Source organism: Oratosquilla oratoria, chromosome 27 (genome assembly GCF_046742065.1).
Source record: "Oratosquilla oratoria isolate Oo_2021 chromosome 27, ASM4674206v1, whole genome shotgun sequence".
Taxonomy (NCBI): Eukaryota; Metazoa; Arthropoda; class Malacostraca; order Stomatopoda; family Squillidae; genus Oratosquilla; species Oratosquilla oratoria.
The window spans coordinates 18,540,986-18,559,565 of record NC_134803.1 but is presented as its reverse complement, the minus strand read 5'-3'; the positions used below and the strand labels follow the sequence as shown (position 1 = coordinate 18,559,565).

Here is an 18,580-nt window from a genome sequence, read left to right as displayed (position 1 = left end):
TGTTATTCTGTTTTTGCTTTTTCCAAATTCCATTTTACTACACTTTTTAGTGTTGAACTCCATCTCCCACTTCCTACTCCATTCCTGTACTTTATTTAGATCACTCTGTAGTGACTCACAATCTTCTTCCGTGTTCACTTTCTTTAATAGTTTTGCATCATCTGCAAAGAAGCTCATATAACTTTCAATTTCTTCATTCATATCATAAATATATATAGCAAACATTATTGGGGCCAGAACTGTTCCTTGTGGAACACCGCTTATTACGTCATCCCATTTTGAGTGTTGTCCCTTATCACTACTCTCATTTTTCTTTCTTGCAAAAAGTCTTCCATCCATTTAAGCAGTTTGCCCTGTATTCCTCCTTCAGTTTCTAATTTCTTAAGCAACTTCTTATGTGGTACTTTGTCAAAAGCTTTTTTTAGGTCTAGAAATGCACAAAATCAGCCCATCCATCTCTTTCTTGTATTATATCTATTAGCCTTGAATAGAAACATATTAAATTAGTGACGCATGATCGTCCTTGTCTGAATCCAAATTGCCTTGGATTTAGCACGCTGTTTTTTTTTCTAAATATTTTACCCATTTACTTTTGATAATTCTTTCACAAATTTTTGCTATTGTACTTGTTAGAGAGACTGGTCTATAGTTGGTAGGGTCTTCTTTATTTCCTCCTTTATACATGGGTACTATATTTGCTTTTTTCCAATCTTCTGGAACTTTTCCTTCTTTCAAGGAACTATTTATTATGCTATGTATTTTGTCTGCCAGTTCATTTCTGCATTCTTTCAAAATTCAGTTTGCTATTTCATCTGGTCCATGCAATTTTCTAACATCAAGATTACTCAAGTGTTTCATTATTTCATTCTTTGTTACTTCTATTTCTTTCATAGGGGGGACTTTCTCTTTCCATTCGATCTCTTCAGGTTGTATATTCTCCCTTGTAAACACTGATTTAAAATGCTTGTTCATAATTTCCGCCATTTCTATTTCCTCTGTGTATTCAACTCCTCCTTGTCTTAATTTCTCCAAATTGTTTGTTTTTCAGTTTGTTGTTTACAAATCTGTAGAATAGTTTTGGTTGATCTTTACATTTTTCTATGACATCTTTTTCATATTTTCTCTTTTCTTCTCTGCACGCTTGTACATATTCATTTCTATAACAAGTATATATTTTCCATTTTTCAGGTCTTTTGTCTTTCTTCCATTTTGGTCCAAGCTTTGTCTCTTTTGTCTTTTAACTCCCTACAACTTTTGTTGTACCAGCACTTTACATATTCTTTTTCTTGTTTTTGTCTTGGGACATACTTTTCCACTCCTTTTTTTATAATTTTTTGTCAAAATATTCCATTTCTCTTCTACTGTTGTATCTTCTTTGTGTATTCTTTCCCAGTTTTCATTTTGAAAGAATTCTCTTATTTTATCAAAATTTGTTTTTTCATACATCAATCTTCCTTTTCTATATGGTTAATTTCTTTTCATGTATTTTTTCTCATTTAGTTATAGTTCTATCAATATGTGGTCACTTTTACTTATTGGTGCCTGGTATTCTAGCTTTTCCACTATTTCAGGTTCTGATGTGATTATTAGGTCTAGTCTCGATGGTTCTTCATTTCTATACCTTGTGTTCTCTTGAATCCATTGTGTCATTGTGTGGTCAATAATCATCTCAAGTAGAACATTTCCCCATGAGTCTTCTCCAACCTTTACGGTCATCTCTTCCCAGCAGATTTCTTTGCAATTAAAGTCGCCCATCATAACTATTCTTCCTCCATCTTCCATTATCTTGTTTAATGTTATTCGTGTGTCTTCTAACATACTTTTATGTTCACTCTCTTCCCACGAGGCTTTTTTGGGGGGCATGTAGTTTATTACAAACTTTCTGCTCTTCTTATCTCTGTCTTCTACTTCTATCATAATCATCTCTACTCTATTCTTTCCATATGTGATACTCTTCACGTTTATATCCTTCTTAGTCAGGAACATAACTCCACCCCCTTGTTTTATCTCTCTGTTTCTAATCCAATAATTATATGCATTGTGTCCTATGCTGTTGGGTGGTAGGGGACTTTTAATTTTGTCTCTACAATTCCCATTATGTCCGGTTCTTTTTCCTTCAGATACTCGTTCAGTTCATTCAGTCCTGTTATTAATCCATCTATATTTGTGTAGGACACTCTTAACTTTCTGTTATTTCCATTGTATTCTCTGTTTCTTTTTTGTTTCTCTCTGTTATGGTCCATTTCCTCAATTTCATATTCACTACTCTCCAGAAGAATTCTTCTTTTTCTGACTCCGTTCTGGTCTCGTTTTTTTCTTTAGCTTCTTTCCTTTTCATTTTTTTCCCTCTCTTTCCTCTTTATTCATTTCTCTTTTTGTTCATATCTTTTTATATTGTTTACTTGCTGCTAGCTTCCCTGTTTTTGCTAAGATATTCTCTGCTGTTGTTTGTGACCTGATTTTAATCTTAATTGGTCTGGTCTTATCTGTACTATATTTTCCGAGCCTAAACATCTCTTCAATTTGTTTCATTATTTCAGGTTCATCTTCCTGAACTAATTCTAGTAAACTGCTTACTTTTTCTTTTTCCTCACTGATTCTTGAAGTTCTATCTAGGTTGTTTCTCTTCCATTCCTAATATAATTATACATTTCTTTTTATCTGCTAAGTCTCTTACTATATTCTCCTTCTGTCTCATCACTTTGATAACTGAGTCTTCAGTTTGTTCTTTCACTTGCTGTTTAATTATGTCAGTAAATGCAACTTTACTGTTTTTCTGGATTTTTTTCCAACCCTGTGCTTCTTTTGCTATGGCCTCTTTATTGTCTTTATTATTCCTCTTTAATTCTTCATTCTCCTCTTTTACTTCTTTTAACTGTCTTTTTAATTCTTCTATTTCATTAGTTAAATTTTTGTTCGCCTTCTCTAGTTCTTCCAATCTTTGAACTCTCTGCGCAATGTTGGTTACGTTACCAAACCTGTCTTCCCAATGTTCGATCATCTTATCAAGTTTCTCCTCTAGTCTTGTCAATCGGGGGAAATTATTATCCTCACCTTCCATTGTGCTGCTCTTATCTATATTTCTAATCTTTACAATTTTGTTAATCCCATCACCAGAATCATCGGTCCTTCATTTGTTTACAAGACGTCTGTTCTCTTGGACCAAGTCCTCCCCTTCCTCATTTCCTTCCATTTCCCTCAGTAATCCCTCCCCTTCTCCTTTTTCTTCACTTTCCCACGACACCACGAGTTATCCCCTTCCCCGTAAATACAATAGGTACTTCCTTTGCGTTGAGGTCCACGAATATTTCACTTTTTCTTCAGAACTCTAATCCTCCGACAAAAGAGTGTGTGTGTGTGTGTATTTATCTAGTTGTTTCTTATGGGATAGGGAGCTATTCTCATGGTGCCCGTCTTTGTATCTCTCCATATCTAGTTTCCTCTTAAATTCTTGTATTTTTTTCACACTGATGTTTCATCTAATACGTTCCATACATCCACCACTCTGTGGGAAAGCTGTTTTTTTCAGGTCTCTTCTATAACTGTCATTTTTGAGCTTCTTTCCATGTCCCAGACCAAGTCAAGTTTTAGATGGAAACCAACTGAGAGAACAGGCAGGCTTTAGGAGCAGATATTCGACCCTAGACCATTTGCAGGCAATAAACCAACTAATCAAGAAAATGACAGAATACAATATACCTGTGTTTAGCTTTTGTAGATTACGAGGCCTTTGACTCGGTAGAACAAATAGCAATACTAAACTCGTTACGCAAGCAGGGTACAAAGAAACAGATAGTAAAAGTTTTAGAAAAGATTATGCGAAATGTACTGCTATAATTCGACTACATAAAGATACAGAAAAGATCAAGATTGAGAAAAGAGTATGGCAAGGCAATACAATTTCACCCAAACTATTTACAGCTTGCTTGAAGATATTTTCAGAAGATTGTGTTGGGAAAAGGTTTAAAGATTAATGGTGAATATTTGAACCACCTAAGATTTGCGGATGACATCATTCTTATTTCAGAAAGAGCAGAAGACTTGCAAGACATGCTGAGTGATCTAAACAAGGAAAGTCTCAAAGTAGGTTTAAAAATGATTAAAAGTAAAACCAAAGTAATGTTCAATACAAAAGTTCAAAGTAAAGAGATTTTAATTAATGATGAGAGTCTTGAGGAAGTTGAATAGTATAATTATTTAGGCCAGATGGTGAAAGTGATGAAAGATTATGATAATGAAAAAGACGCATTACAATTGGTTGGAAAGTGTTTGGTAAGTATAATAAGATCCTGAGAGGCTCTCTACCTTTATGTTTGAAACATAAAGTTTACAATCAATGCATTCTACCAGCAATAATCTACGGGTGTGAGACTTGGAAACTAACAAAGGCAATGGAAACAAAACGAAGGATAGCACAGAGGAGAATGGAGAGATCAACAATGGGAATAACGCTGAGAGACCAAAAGAGAGCAAGTTGGGTGAGAGCACACTAGAGTGAAAGATATTGTGGAAGCAGTAAAAGAGAAAGTGGAATTGGGCAGGTAAGTTAGTGCGAACGACTGATGAGCGATGGAGCAGGTGTGTTACTGAGTGGACACTGCCAGATGGGAAGCGTGGAAGAGGGAGACCAGACAGAAGGTGGAGAGATGAGATCAAGAAGTTTGCAGGAGTGACATGGCAGAGGATGGCACGGTCGTGTGAATCATGGAATGCTATGAAGGAGGCATTTGTTCTGCAGTGGACTCAGGATGGCTGATTTGATTGATTGATTGATTTCCATGTCCTCTTGTGTTTCTCTTATCCCAATTTAGTAAGTCTTCTCTGTCAAGAACTTCCATACCTTTCATAATTCTGTAGATGGTCAAAAAGTCACCTCTTTCTCTTCTTTGCTCTAGAGTCAGCAACTCCAATTTTAACAATCTTTCTTCATGAGTTTTGATATTGTTGGGGCCATCTTCGTAGTTGCTCTCTGGATTCTCTCAATCTTCCTTATATTCTTTTTTGTACTGGGTGACCACAGTGTTGCTGCATACTCCAATTTAGGCTTTATGAATGTGACTAGTATTTTCTTTACCAATTCTTCACCCAAGTAGGTAAAATCCACTTTTATTGATCTTAGCAAGTTATAGGTTTTGCAGACAATTTTGTTTATCTGTTTGTGATGATCACTCCTAAGCCTTTTTTCAGATCCCTTTTTTTCTTTTTCACCAATTTTATATTGTCCTGATGTTTTTTTTTTACTTACTTTTTCCAAATTCCATTATGCTACATCTTTTTATTGTTGAATTCCATTTCCCACTTCTGACTCCATTCCCAAACCCTATTCAGATATCTCTGTAGTGAGTCACAGTCTGTTTCAGTACTTTCTTAACAATTTTGCATAATCTGCAAAGAAGCTCATGTAACATTCCACACCATCATTCACATAAATGGCAAACATTATTGGAGCCAACATTGATCCTTGTGGGACTCCACTAATTACCTCTTCTCAAGTAGTCTTTTCTCTGAGCACTACTCTCATTTTTCTTCCATGCAAAAAGTCCTTCACCCATTTCAATAATTTACCTTGTATCCCTCCTATGGCTTCCAGTTCTTAATATTTTTTGTGAGGGACTTTATCAAAAGCTTTTTTTAGATCTAGGAAAGTGCAATTGACCCATCTGTCCCTTTCTTGTATTATATCTAGTATTTACCTATTTGTATTTCATGGGAAGAAGCTATGCTTGTAGCGACCTGCTTTTGTATCTTTCAGCATCCAGTTTGATCTTAAATTCTTGTACAGATTTTGCTTTCACTGTTTCTTTATTCAGTTTGTTCCAGATATCTATCACTCTGTGTGGGAAGCTATTCTTTTTCAGATCTCTTCTATAACTATCCTTTTTAAGCTTCTTTTTGTGTCCTCTTGTTTTTCTCCTATCCCATTTTAGTAAGTCATCTCTATCAAGGACTTCCATCCCTTTCATAATTCTGTAGATGATTAGTAGGTCTCCTTTTTCTCTTCTTTGTTCCAGGGTTGGTAGTTCGATTTTATCCAATCTTTGTTCGTATGTCAATTTGAAGTGTTGGTGCCATCTTTGTCGTTGCTCTTTGAATTCTTTCTAATTTATGTTCTTTTTAGTACTAGGTGTCCATATTGTTACAGCATACTCCAGTTTTGATCTTATCAATATAACTAATATTTTCTTTACCATTTCTTCATCCATGTAATCAAAGGTCACTTTCATTTATCTTAATAAATTGAAAGGTGAATGAAATGTTCACTGTAAGGTAGGTAACACCCCTATTTAGGCATTGTGCAAAAGATACAATCATCCAAGTAATCAAAGAAAAGGCAAATTGGGTCGATGCAGTGGATAGAAAAAAAATGTATTGTGGTATATAGACTAAGAGAAAAACATGATCTGGCAAGGTACATGAGAGATAAAAAAGAAAAAGAAACAGCAATAGCAATACTAACAGAAATTAAGGATGGTGACCAGGGAGTAGAGAAAGACATAGTTGATATGTATAGGATAGGACATTATTCTAAGGAAAGAAATTTACCCCTAAAGATAAAACTAAGATCACAAATGGTAGTAGAGGATATATTTGAAAAAGTAGGTAAGTTGGCAAGGGGTGAACATTACAAGAAGATATGGATAAAAAGAGAAATGAGTATTGAGTAATTTGAAAAAAAGACGCTAAGAGATGATCTAAGGAAAAAATGCGAAGAGAACAGAGACCAAAAGCAAGGAATTCTACTGGAGAGTAATCGACATGAGACTGAGAAAATAGTACATCAGAATGGGCGAAGCAAAAAAAAATGGAGAAAAAAATTAAACGTGGCCTATACTAACATTGATGGATTAATTTTAGGACTGAATGAACTTAATGATTACCTGTTAGAAGGAAAACCAGACCTAATGAGAATTGTGGAGACTAAATTAAGGGGTTCAATACCACCCATCAATGTTGGACAAGGGCTATACAATTACTGGATTAAAAACAGAGATGAGAAACAGGGAGGAGGGATCAAGTTCATTACCAAGAAGAACTTGAATGTGACAAAAGTTACAGAGGGCAAAAGCAATGTAAAACTAATCATGATAAAAGTTGAAGACAAGGACATGAAAAATAGAAAGTTTGTGGTGATTTATGTGCCCCCAAAAACGAGTGCTTGGAAAGAGAACAAGCATATGAAAATGCTAGAAGATACAAGGCATTCATTAAATGAGATACCAATGGGCAGAGGTAACCTGGTAATTATGGGGGACTTCAACTGTAGAGAAATTTGTTAGGACATGACAGTGAAAGGTGGAGAAGACTTGTGGGGTAATGTATTACTGAACATGACCATGGAATATACAATGACACAGTGGGTCAGTGAAAACACCAAATACAGAAATAATGAGCCGTCAAGACTGGATTTAATATTTACAACAGAACCTGAAAATGTGGATAAAATCCAATACAAGACACCCCCTGGAAAGAGTGACCATATACTTATTGAGACTGACCTAAAGGAAGAAATATACATGGAGAGAAATGAAAAGCATAGGAAAGGAAGATTGATGTACAACAAAACAGAATTTGGAAAATTAAAGAAATTCTTTCAGAATGCAAATTGGGAAAAAAAATTCATGGAAGAGAAATGGGATATCTTGATGGATAATTACAATGAAGGAGTAAATAGGCATGTACCAAGACAGAAGCCAGAGTGTACATCAAATGCTGGTTCAACAGAAGATGCAGTGAGGCAAAATATAGAGGAGACAGAGCTTGGGAAAGGTGGAGAAAAGATAAAAAACCTGGAAAATAGGAAATATATATAAACTATAGAAATGAGTATGTAAAATGCAAAAAGAGGAAAAAAAGAACTATGGAAAAGACATTATAGAAAAATACAAGGAGCAACCCAACCTATTCTATAGATATGTTAATGGTAAACTTAAAAATAAACAGGAAATGGTGTAACTACACCAATGAAATATAGAATACACAGAAGATCTAGAAATGCCTGAAGTCATGAATAATCACTTCAAGTCTGTTTTCACCAGAGAGTGGTGCTCCATGGGGTCCCATTTGTCGAGCCCGCGTTCGGTAGGCATGTGCCCTGTGGAGCAACCACTGGCTCTAGCCAATCGTTTTGCTCTGCTGGAGGATGAAGTGGCTGAAAATCAGGAGTTCTTGGTGGTGGGGGACTCCATGGTGCGAAGTTATGACGACATCCTGCAGCGGAAGACTAAATGATGTCCCAGTCCATCAGGGAGCAAGGATGGACGAACATGGTTACGATTGTTCATACGGGAAGTAACGATGTAGGTAGGGTGAGATCAGAGGAACTTTTTTGGAATTACAGGGTCCTCCTTCAGGAGATGAAGGAACATGGGAGCTGTCATGTAGTCTGTGGGATACTCCCAAGGATCTATGCAGGCTCGTGTTGGAACAGTAGAGCCATAGGGATCAATGATAGGATATTGCAGTCGTGCATACAATTGGGATACCACTTTCTTGATCCTTGGTATCTCTTTTCCAGGTGTCATGACCTTTACACTTCTGATGGGATCCACCTTACCCGCAGAGGCAAAGATGTTCTTACAAACCTCATTGTGGGAGTTTGTAATGAATTAGTTCCTTTTTTGGGGTAGAAGCCCAAAGGGAAGGGGAAATAGAGTGCACTTGGGAAAACAGAGTAGAGTATAGCATTAATGTAGAACAATATGCCAGTATAGGACATAGTATGATTTTAGGATATAATGTCAGTAGAGGACGAAATGTTACATTAAGATGTAATGTCAAAGGACAAAATGTCATGATGGGATGTAATGACAGTGGAGGACAAAAGATCACAATGGGATGTAATGATAGTGGAGGACAAAATATCACGATGGGATGTAATGATACTGGAGGAGAAAATATCATGGTAGGATATAATGTCATTGGAGGACAAAATATAATTTTAGGAAGGGATGCCAAACAGAATGTCAATGAAGGCCAAAATATCATGATGGAATGTAATGACAGTAGAAGACAAAAGATCACAATGGGATGTAATTGTAATGGAGGAAAAAATATGGTAGGATATAATGTCACTGGAGGACAAAATATAATTTTAGGAAGGGATGCCAGACAGAATGTCAATGAACGATGGGAGGCCGGTGTGAATCGTGGTGACGTAGGACAAAATATCACGATGGGATGTAATGATACTGGAGGAGAAAATATCATGGTAGGATATAATGTCATTGGAGGACAAAATGTAATTTTAGGAAGGGATGCCAGACAGAATGTCAATGAAGGCCAAAATATCATGATGGGATGTAATGACAGTAGAAGACAAAAGATCACGATGGGATGTAATTATAATGGAGAAAAAAATATGGTAGGATATAATGTCACTGGAGGACAAAATATAATTTTAGGAAGGGATGCCAGACAGAATGTCAATGAACGATGGGAGGCCGGTGTGAATCGTGGTGACGTAGGGGGACAAAGTGTACAAAAGAGATCGGATGACCGGGAGTGACCAGATGTCCTTGATGGGGGAAATGTTAATTTTGATGGGAGAAATGTTAATGAGGCATTGAAAGTCAATGAAGGACCAAATAATAATATAGAGCAAGGTGTTAATAAAAAACAAAATCATAATGTAAGACATGATATTGAAACTCAAAACGCGTCAAAAAGAAATAATCACGAGTTTCTTAAAATCATGTACTTTAATGCTTGTAGTATTAGGAAAAAATTTCAAGAAATACAGGCGTATGTCAAAAGCAAAAATCTTGATATGATAGGAATAACCGAGACATGGTTAAATGGTAAAGAAACCACAAGAAAGGTGGGGGTGTTCTGTTGTACGTTAAAAACAATGTCCATGCTTGAGTTTTAGAGAAAGTGAAACAGGATGCATATGATAGTAGGTGGGTTGAGTTAACCCAAAGAAATGGACAAAAAATGAATGTAGGTGTAATATATAGGCCAAAGACATTATCATTAGCAGACGACAAACTGTTATTTCAAGAACTGTCTAGTTTCTGCAACCGGGATTTATTGATAATGGGTGATTTCAATTTTACTGACATTGATTTGATGACCCTTGAACATGGCCATATAGGTAGTCGCTTGATTGATTTTCTGGGTGACATGAAAAAGATCCCACAAGATATGGAAACTTACTCAATCTATTGATCACTAGCCGCAAAAGCATGGTAAATGATGTAGAAGTCAGTGAAACTATTGCAAATAGCGATCACAACTTAGATTCAAACTCCTAAATTTTTTTAGAATAGATACTTGTGTTTCTAAAATACCTGATTTCAGTAAAGCTCAGTTCATAGGACTATGTCAGGAGCTTCAGCTTATAGATTGGGAGGCAAAATTAAGCGAAAGACCTGTAGATCAGATGTGGGAAATATTTCAAAATTCGCTTACTAAGATGATTCATACTTACATTCCTTTTAACCCCTTCCATACGGTGCCGCAAACGTAGGCGGCATGAGGAGCAAGTGGTTTGCGAGGCTGCCATATCGACGTCTTGATTATATTTATTGTAGCTGCCCCTGCGTAATGACACACTCTCTAAACTGTCTTCATCACATTATCTATGGTTATCAAAATTCACGGGTGAAAGAGAGAAAGATTGATATAAGCGGTGACTATATTTTATGATGCGAGTATTATTACGACACATCGTACGTCTGGCAGATAATGCTGCCCGCGAGATTTTGGCCCGTACTGAAGAGGTTATGGACAGACATCCCCCAAATCAGGCTCGCCCAAAGTGGCTTGACAAAGAAACTGAAAAAAGTATTGCTAAAAAGAGACAGGCATCTAATGACTATAAAAGTTATGTATCAATACAGATTTAAAAAATACAATAAAAAAAAAAGAAAATGGCAATACAAAATGATTATTGCTGATAAATCCAAAGAGAATCCCAAAGAATTTTATTATTACGTTAGAGATAAAAAGGTTATTAGGAATCACATTGGTCCACTATTATCTGCTGACAGTCAACTTGAATATTCAAATGAAGGAATGTGTAATATTTTAAACAATTATTTTAGCTCAGTATTCATAAACGAAACACCTCAAAGTGAACTCCAAACCGAAACCTGTGAAAAGTCTAGGGTAAACTTACTACAGTAAATATAACAAAAGAAAAAATTAAAAGGTGTATAGAGAAACTCAAAGTTAATAAAACACCAGGGCCTGATGGTTGGCATCCAAGAATCTTAAAGGAAATGAAAAATGAGATTGTTGTTCCATTAGAAATTATTTTCAAGAAAACCATCATATCCGGAGATGTCCCAAGAGAATGGAAGCTAGCTAACATTACTCCCATATTAAAAAAAGCTGACAACAAGAAACCAAATAGGCCTATAAGTTTGATTTCAATCGTAGGAAAAATAATGGAAACTATCATCAGAGATGCTATCAAACATCATTTAGAAAGTAACCATTTGATAAATGATAGCCAGCATGGTTTCAGACGGAAACATTCTTGCGTGACTAACTTACTCAAATTCTATAACACAGTTATCTCGAATTATGACAAAAGAAACAATATAGATATATCTAGACTTTGCAAAAGCTTTTGATACCGTCCCCCACGAAAGACTACTAAATTAGCTTCACATGGAATAAGTGGTAGCCTATAAGTTGGACTAATAATTGGTTGAATGATCGAAAACAGAGAGTTGTTTTAAATGGGAAAACTTCTAGATGGAAAAATGTTACAAGTGGAGTTCCTCAGGGTTCCATCCTTAGGCCACTTCTATTTATAGTATATATAAGTGATATAGACCATGGACTAAAATCTACTCTTTCCAAATTTGCTGATGATACAAAACTGTGCACAATGGCAAATGATTTCGTAAACCAATTAGATATTCAAGAAGATTTAGATAAATTACAGCAATGGTCTGAAAAGTGGCTAATGAAATTTAACACAAGTAAATGCAAGGTAATGCACATAGGTAAAAATAACAGAAAGTATGATTACAAGTTATTTGGAAATTCGTTAACAAAAGTGAATAGTGAAAAAGTTCTTGACATACAGGTACTCCTCGTTTTACGACCTACTCGGTTAACGACGGGCTTTATGACATCGTTTAACGTAAATCTCCCGAAGGTACGACGTCGTGTACGATAATTAAGTTAGCTGAGGCAAATTTGTATGATGTTATAAATAAACTTGTACGGTGGATATTAGCTGTGAGGTAAAGTGTTCTGAAGCTTAGGTCTACATTACCATCCTGCAAGCTGCAAAAACTACCTGGGGTACAGTGTATACCGGTAGTGGTAAATTTTTAGTTTCGACCATGGGCGCAATATAACAATAGAAAATTAATTATTAAGTTTGTAAATTATAATGTATCAACGTAATATGCAATTTTGTGAGCGGAAATGAAAAAAAATGCTAAAACAGATTTCGTAAGTAACGAAGTCATGTCGGACGAATGGTACACCATGTTTGTTATGATAGATGCCGATGTCGAAGAAATGAAAGGACGATAAATTAATTCGTCTAACCTAAGCTAAACTAACCTAACCTGTGTTTAATAAATCATTACCTGCAAATTAAATGTCATCCGGCTCGTCATCGTGAGAGACGTTGGCAGACGACAAGATGGCGTCCCGAGCCTATGCTACCGACTTCGTTCATTAGCATATTTTCTTGTAGCAAGGTATTTTTTACTTTCATTTCCGCCCACAAAATTGCATATTACGTTGATACATTTTAATTTACAAAATTAATAATTAATTTTCTATTGCTATATTGCACCCATGGTCGAAACTAAAAAAATACCCCGGTATTCAATATGGAATGTCAGCATACGCGGATTTGGTCATATACGGTAATTTTAGAAACCTAACCACCGTAAATAAACAGTAAATAAAGCTTTAATGTACTGTATAAAAGAGGGAAAATACACGAAAATAAAGATACATGTATTGCTGGACATTGTACATACAGTACATGTACGTATATGTATACACTTTCGCTTAACGACCAATTCGGTTAACAATGGCGCGCTGGTCCCAATTGTCATCGTTAAACGAGGAGTACCTGTAATTATCAGTAATGATCTCAAATCATCCAAGCAGTGTATTTCAACCTCTGAGGAATTCTAGGACCGATTTCACAATCTTTTGACTTCAAAAGTCCATCACTCATTAACAAGCTATATAAATCGTTAGTTCGTCCACATTTGGAATATGCTGTTTCCATATGGTCACCGAATCTCATTAAAGACATTGACAGACTGGAAAAGGTACAACGGTGAGCCACAAAACTGATTCCAAATATCAAAAATAAATCATACGAAAATCAACTAAAGCATATAAATCCGTTTTCCCTAAAAAAGCGTAGAAGCAGTGTCCCGCAAGGATCAGTACTGGCCCCGATCATGTTCGCCATATACATTAATGACATGAATGAAGGTGTGGAGTGCTACAGGTATATGAATTTCTTTGCAGATGATGCAAAATTACTAAAGAAGGTAAAAACGGAAGAGGACTGCAACTCATTGCAACAAGATCTGGAATTGGACTCAAAAGTGGGAAGTAAAATTTAATATAAAGAAATACAGTGTAATGGAATTTGGAAAGATTAAAAACAGAATATCAAAAGGTTACAGAATTGGGGAAGAAAAAGTAAAAAAAAAAAGCAAACTCGGAAAAAGATCTTGGAGTGATGATTGGAAAGGACATGAAACCAGATAAGCATATAAATATTCGGAGAAACCTACAATTTATTAAGGTCAATCAAAGTGGTATTTGCTTATTTGGATGAAGAAATGATAAAGAAAATACTAACTACACTAATAAGACCAAAACTTGAGTATGCAGCATCACTTTGGACACCCAGTACCAAAAAGAATATTAAGAAACTAGAAAGATTACAAAGAGCGACAACCAAACTAGCACCGACTCTCACCGAACTAATATATGAGCAAAGACTGTCCAAATTGAATCTACCAACTTTGGAATAAAGAAGAGAAAGAGGAGATTTGCTGACTATCTACAGAATAATGAAAGGAATATGAAAGTTTTAGACAGGAACGACTTGTTAGTGTGGGACACCGGTAAAACAAGAGGACATGGAAAAAAACTGAAAAAGGACAGTTATAGAAAAAACTTGAAAAGGAACAGTTTCCCACACAGAGCGATAAATACATGGAACAAATTAGACTACAAAACAGTGTGCAAACACTATACAAGATTTTATATCAGCAAATCACAATACTGCTGAGGGTTCGCAAACATGTGAGATATGCTCCGCCCAGCTGGTCCGACAGTTGCTTACGCGCTGCCGTTCCGAACGGTCATCAAGATTGTTTACTCTGTCGCACGTAGATTTCAACCATTCCCTGCTTACTAGTGCTTGACCTGGCATTTGAGTGTTTACGACGCTCAATTTGCAATATATTAATAGTGTTTACGACGCTCATTTTATCATCTAATAAGCGTTTACGACGCTCTCATTTTGAGTTTTAACGAAACTCACTAAATTATCAGGTAAATACGACAACATGCATACAACTCCGTCGGTCACAACCGCTATGTCGTCTTCCGATGAAACGCATACCCATACAAGCAGGAAGTCGGGCGCCTCCTCTCACGGAGGAGAAGCGAGCCAACATACTCGCAAATACAAGCATAAATCAAGCAGGTCAGGCAACAGTACTTCCCATCGGGATAGAAATACTCGCGTTGTCGCTACGCATCGAAGTCTAGAAGACATGGCAACCCCCCCTCCCCCGCCCCCCGACAGCTCCAAGTCACGTACTGCTTTCCAAGTACATGACGACTCCTCAGCCCCTTGGCACACAGTACTGCATCCCATCGCTGAACTGAGGAGTGATATGGATCAACTAAAAGCGGGGAGGCGGCAAGATGTTTTGCAGAGGCTGGAAACCCACAACGATGCCAGACCAGGCACTAGTTCAACCAGGAAGGAAGCAGGGCCTGTTACGCCCTCTCCAGGTAACTTTTCGGGTTTTATCTCCGATGGAAGCAGCAGTGAAGAAGGTGAGTTGCATGAAGATTTCCCCATTGGCAGTATTTTGATGCAGTCCTCTAAGGCTTTCGGCCCAGATGAAGAAGTCTCCGGAGATGTTGCCAAACATGTGGCGGACATGGTCAATCAAATATTTGACCACGGCATGAGGGAGGACACCTATAAAGAAATTGCGGAGGACGAGAGTACCAAGAGGCCCGGTAATTGCCCTGCTTTATCCCCAGTTGAGTGCAATATGCAAATTTTGGAGGGGCTAAAACAGGACGCTAATAAAGCAGACTTTCGCATGAATCAAGTCACTTTCGGTGCTTGACAAAGTGGCCCAGGATGAAGGTAACGCTGTGGTGGCCCATGAGGTGGGCATGATCAATGGTGCTCTGGCACTGTTAGGTCATGCCAACTACCGTAAAAACTCGGTTCACCGTTTTAACATCAAACGGGAAATAAATCAAAAGTACTCACACCTATGCTCTGACAAAGTGCCCATGTCACGCTTTCTGTTTGGGGATGACCTCTCGCAATCCACAAGACAAATCGAAGAGGCGGAAAAACTCAAAAGCAAAATCACAGCCAAATCCCCCTTTCCATCCTGGAAGCCAGGCGCATGGAAGTTTGGAAGTGGGAAGACAAGAACCCAGTTTAAAGGACACGCAAGATTTCAACCCTATGGACAGCGGAGGCTAGGACATAGGGGAGACCAGAGGCCTTACTACGCATGGCAGGCCTTGGATTAAAAAAAAAACTCCAAAGGCAGGGGACGCAGCACTCCCCAACAATAAACCAGGCAAGTACCAACTTTGTGGCAGGTTCCCTTCACAGATTTGTGCATGAGTGGCAAAAAATCACTAGTGATACATATATTCTAGACATAGTCAAACATTGTCACCTGAATATTAATGTCAATGATATCGGTTACCTGTGTTTTAAGAATGTGGAATATAACTTAAGCCTGGCGGAACAAAAGATACTATCACAAGAAATTTTGAAATTATTGGAGCTTAAAGTTTTAAAAGAAACAAAGAGAAGGGCAGATCAGATCATTTCCCCTGTATTTCTGAAGAAGAAAAAAGATGGAGATTATAAGATGGTACTCAATTTAGAAAAATTAAACAACCACATTCCCTATATCCATTTCAAAATGGAGAACTTTGAACAAGCTATCAGACTGATAAATGAAGGGGACTATATGGTATCTGTGGATCTTAAACATACCTACTACTCTATTAGAATAGCGGAAGAACAGCAAAGATTCCTTTGCTTTCAATGGTATGGCAAAGTTTATCAGTTCACCTGTCTCCCAAATGGAATCTTAGAAGGACCCAGACTTTTTACCAAACTCATGAAACCTATCTTCGCTACTTTAAGAGAAAAAGGCTTTACCATCACCAGCTTTATTGATGACACTCTCATGTGCAGTGCTTCTCTTTCTGGATGTTATGATTGCATTAATTCTACCATTGAATTACTCACGAAAATGGGCTTCTGTATTAACGTTGCGAAATCTGTGCTAGAACCCACTAAAAGTATCGAATACCTTGGCAATGTCATTGACTCGGACAAAATGATTGTTACCTTACCAATACATAGGAATGAAAGAATTCTACTTGGATGTAAACAACTAATAGCTAAGACTAGTGACAAAATCAGAGAAGTAGTCAGGGTGATCGGGCTTCTAGTTGCTGCCTTCCCAGCTGTGGAACTTGGAAAGTTACACTATCTTTACCTTGAATCGGCAAATATTACAGCATTGCGAAGGAGTTATGGGAACTTTGAGGATAAAATGTTGATCACCGACGAAATGAAAACTGACCTGACTTGGTGGATCAAACATGTTGAGACCCAACAAAGGCGAATAATTCACCCAACTCCTGAAATTGTCTTATACTCAGATGCTTCAAACTTAGGTTGGGGTGGCTGCATAAATCATCAGTCAGTCAATGGAAGATGGACGTCAGTGGAAAAGAAGCTTCACATTAATACCCGGGAACTCATAGCTGTGCTCCTTACATTAAAATCTTTTGCAAATGAGGTCAGAGGAAAACACATCAAAGTTTTCTGTGACAATACTACAGCAGTTAACTACATCAATGAAATGGGAGGCACTAAGTCAGTAGCATGTAACAATGTCTCTTCTGATATTTGGATCTGGTGTCTAAACAATGATGCCTGGATCACATGTTCCTACATTCCTGGGAGTGATAATACTTTGGCTGATACAGCATCCAGGGACTTCAATGACAGACATGAATGGAAGTTGGATGAGAAATTTTTTAAGAAATTAAGCATCATTTTTGGCACAGCCAACATTGATCTATTTGCATCTAGGTTGAACAAACAAGTGCCTCAGTTTTGCTCCTGGAGGCCAGACCCAGAATCAAATTATTGTGATGCATTCAACCTTAATTGGGCAACATTAGGTCTCATCTACATTTTCCCCCCTTTCTCCCTGATCGCTAGATGCCTGCAGAAGTTAAGAGCAGAAGGGGCCAGAGGTTGGATGATAGTTCCATTTTGGACATCACAGCCCTGGATGGGAGCACTACTCAGGCTGCTCGTAGAAGATCCAAGAATCATAATGAGGAGAAAGAAAGTGCTGGTGTGGCCCCTGTCGACGGAAGAACATCCCATCATGTCCCATACCAGATTGATGGCCTGTCTACTTTACGGGAAAGCCTGCAAGAACAAGGCATATCTGAAAAAGGTACAGACCTTATCTTGGCATCATGGAAACCTGGAACTAGCAAACAATACAGATCACATATCAACAGGTGGGCATAATTTTGTCATAGACGGGACATCAATCCCACTACTCCCATTGTAACTGACGTCATAAACTTCTTAACAGAAACTTTCCACAGAGGTGTGGGTTACAACAGTATTAACACGGCGAGGGGGGCCCTATCCTCGCTGGGGATAGTTGTGGACAGATGCAGGGCAGGCAACCATCCCCTAGTCATCAGGTTAATGAGGGGAGTTTTCAACCTGAGGCCTTCAATGCCTAGATATAAGGACACCTGGGATGTCAAACCTGTATTAACAAAACTAAAACAGTTGGAACCCTTACAGTCTCTCCCACTGAAAGAACTTACACTCAAACTAGTAATGCTGATGGCACTTACACAAGCTGCCAGAGTTCAGACCCTACACTTACTAGTACTCAAGAATATAAGCATAAAGGAAGAAGCTATTTCAGTCTGGTTAGGGGACAACATTAAACAATGTCGCCCTGGATTTAACATTCAGTCTGTGAAGTTCTTTCCCTACACTACGGACGAAAGTTTGTGTGTGTGCAGGACTTTGCGCACATATCTGGAAAAAACGGAACACCTCCGAGACGAGACAGGGAAGAAGGATGGAAGACTCCTCATAAGCTTCATCAAACCACACAAACTGGTATCAAGAGACACAATTGCAAGATGGATCAAGCATGTACTTACTATCTCTGGAATTGACTCTACCAAATACACAGCGAGCAGTGTCCGCTCGGCTGCTGCCTCTCAAGCTAGATCCATGTCCGTACCTATACGCTACATCATGTCCAAAGCTGGATGGTCAAGAGAATCGACCTTTGCCAAA

General features: G+C 37.7%; 1 protein-coding gene and 1 pseudogene across 12 annotated transcripts in view; one reads left to right on the top strand and one right to left on the bottom strand.

The window, feature by feature from the left end:
* The window catches only part of rswl (tRNA methyltransferase roswell), a 185,908-nt gene that overhangs the window by 130,770 nt on the left and 36,558 nt on the right, over positions 1-18,580 (bottom strand). The window lies entirely within an intron of this gene.
* Positions 14,871-16,070, top strand: LOC143039684 (uncharacterized; annotated as a pseudogene).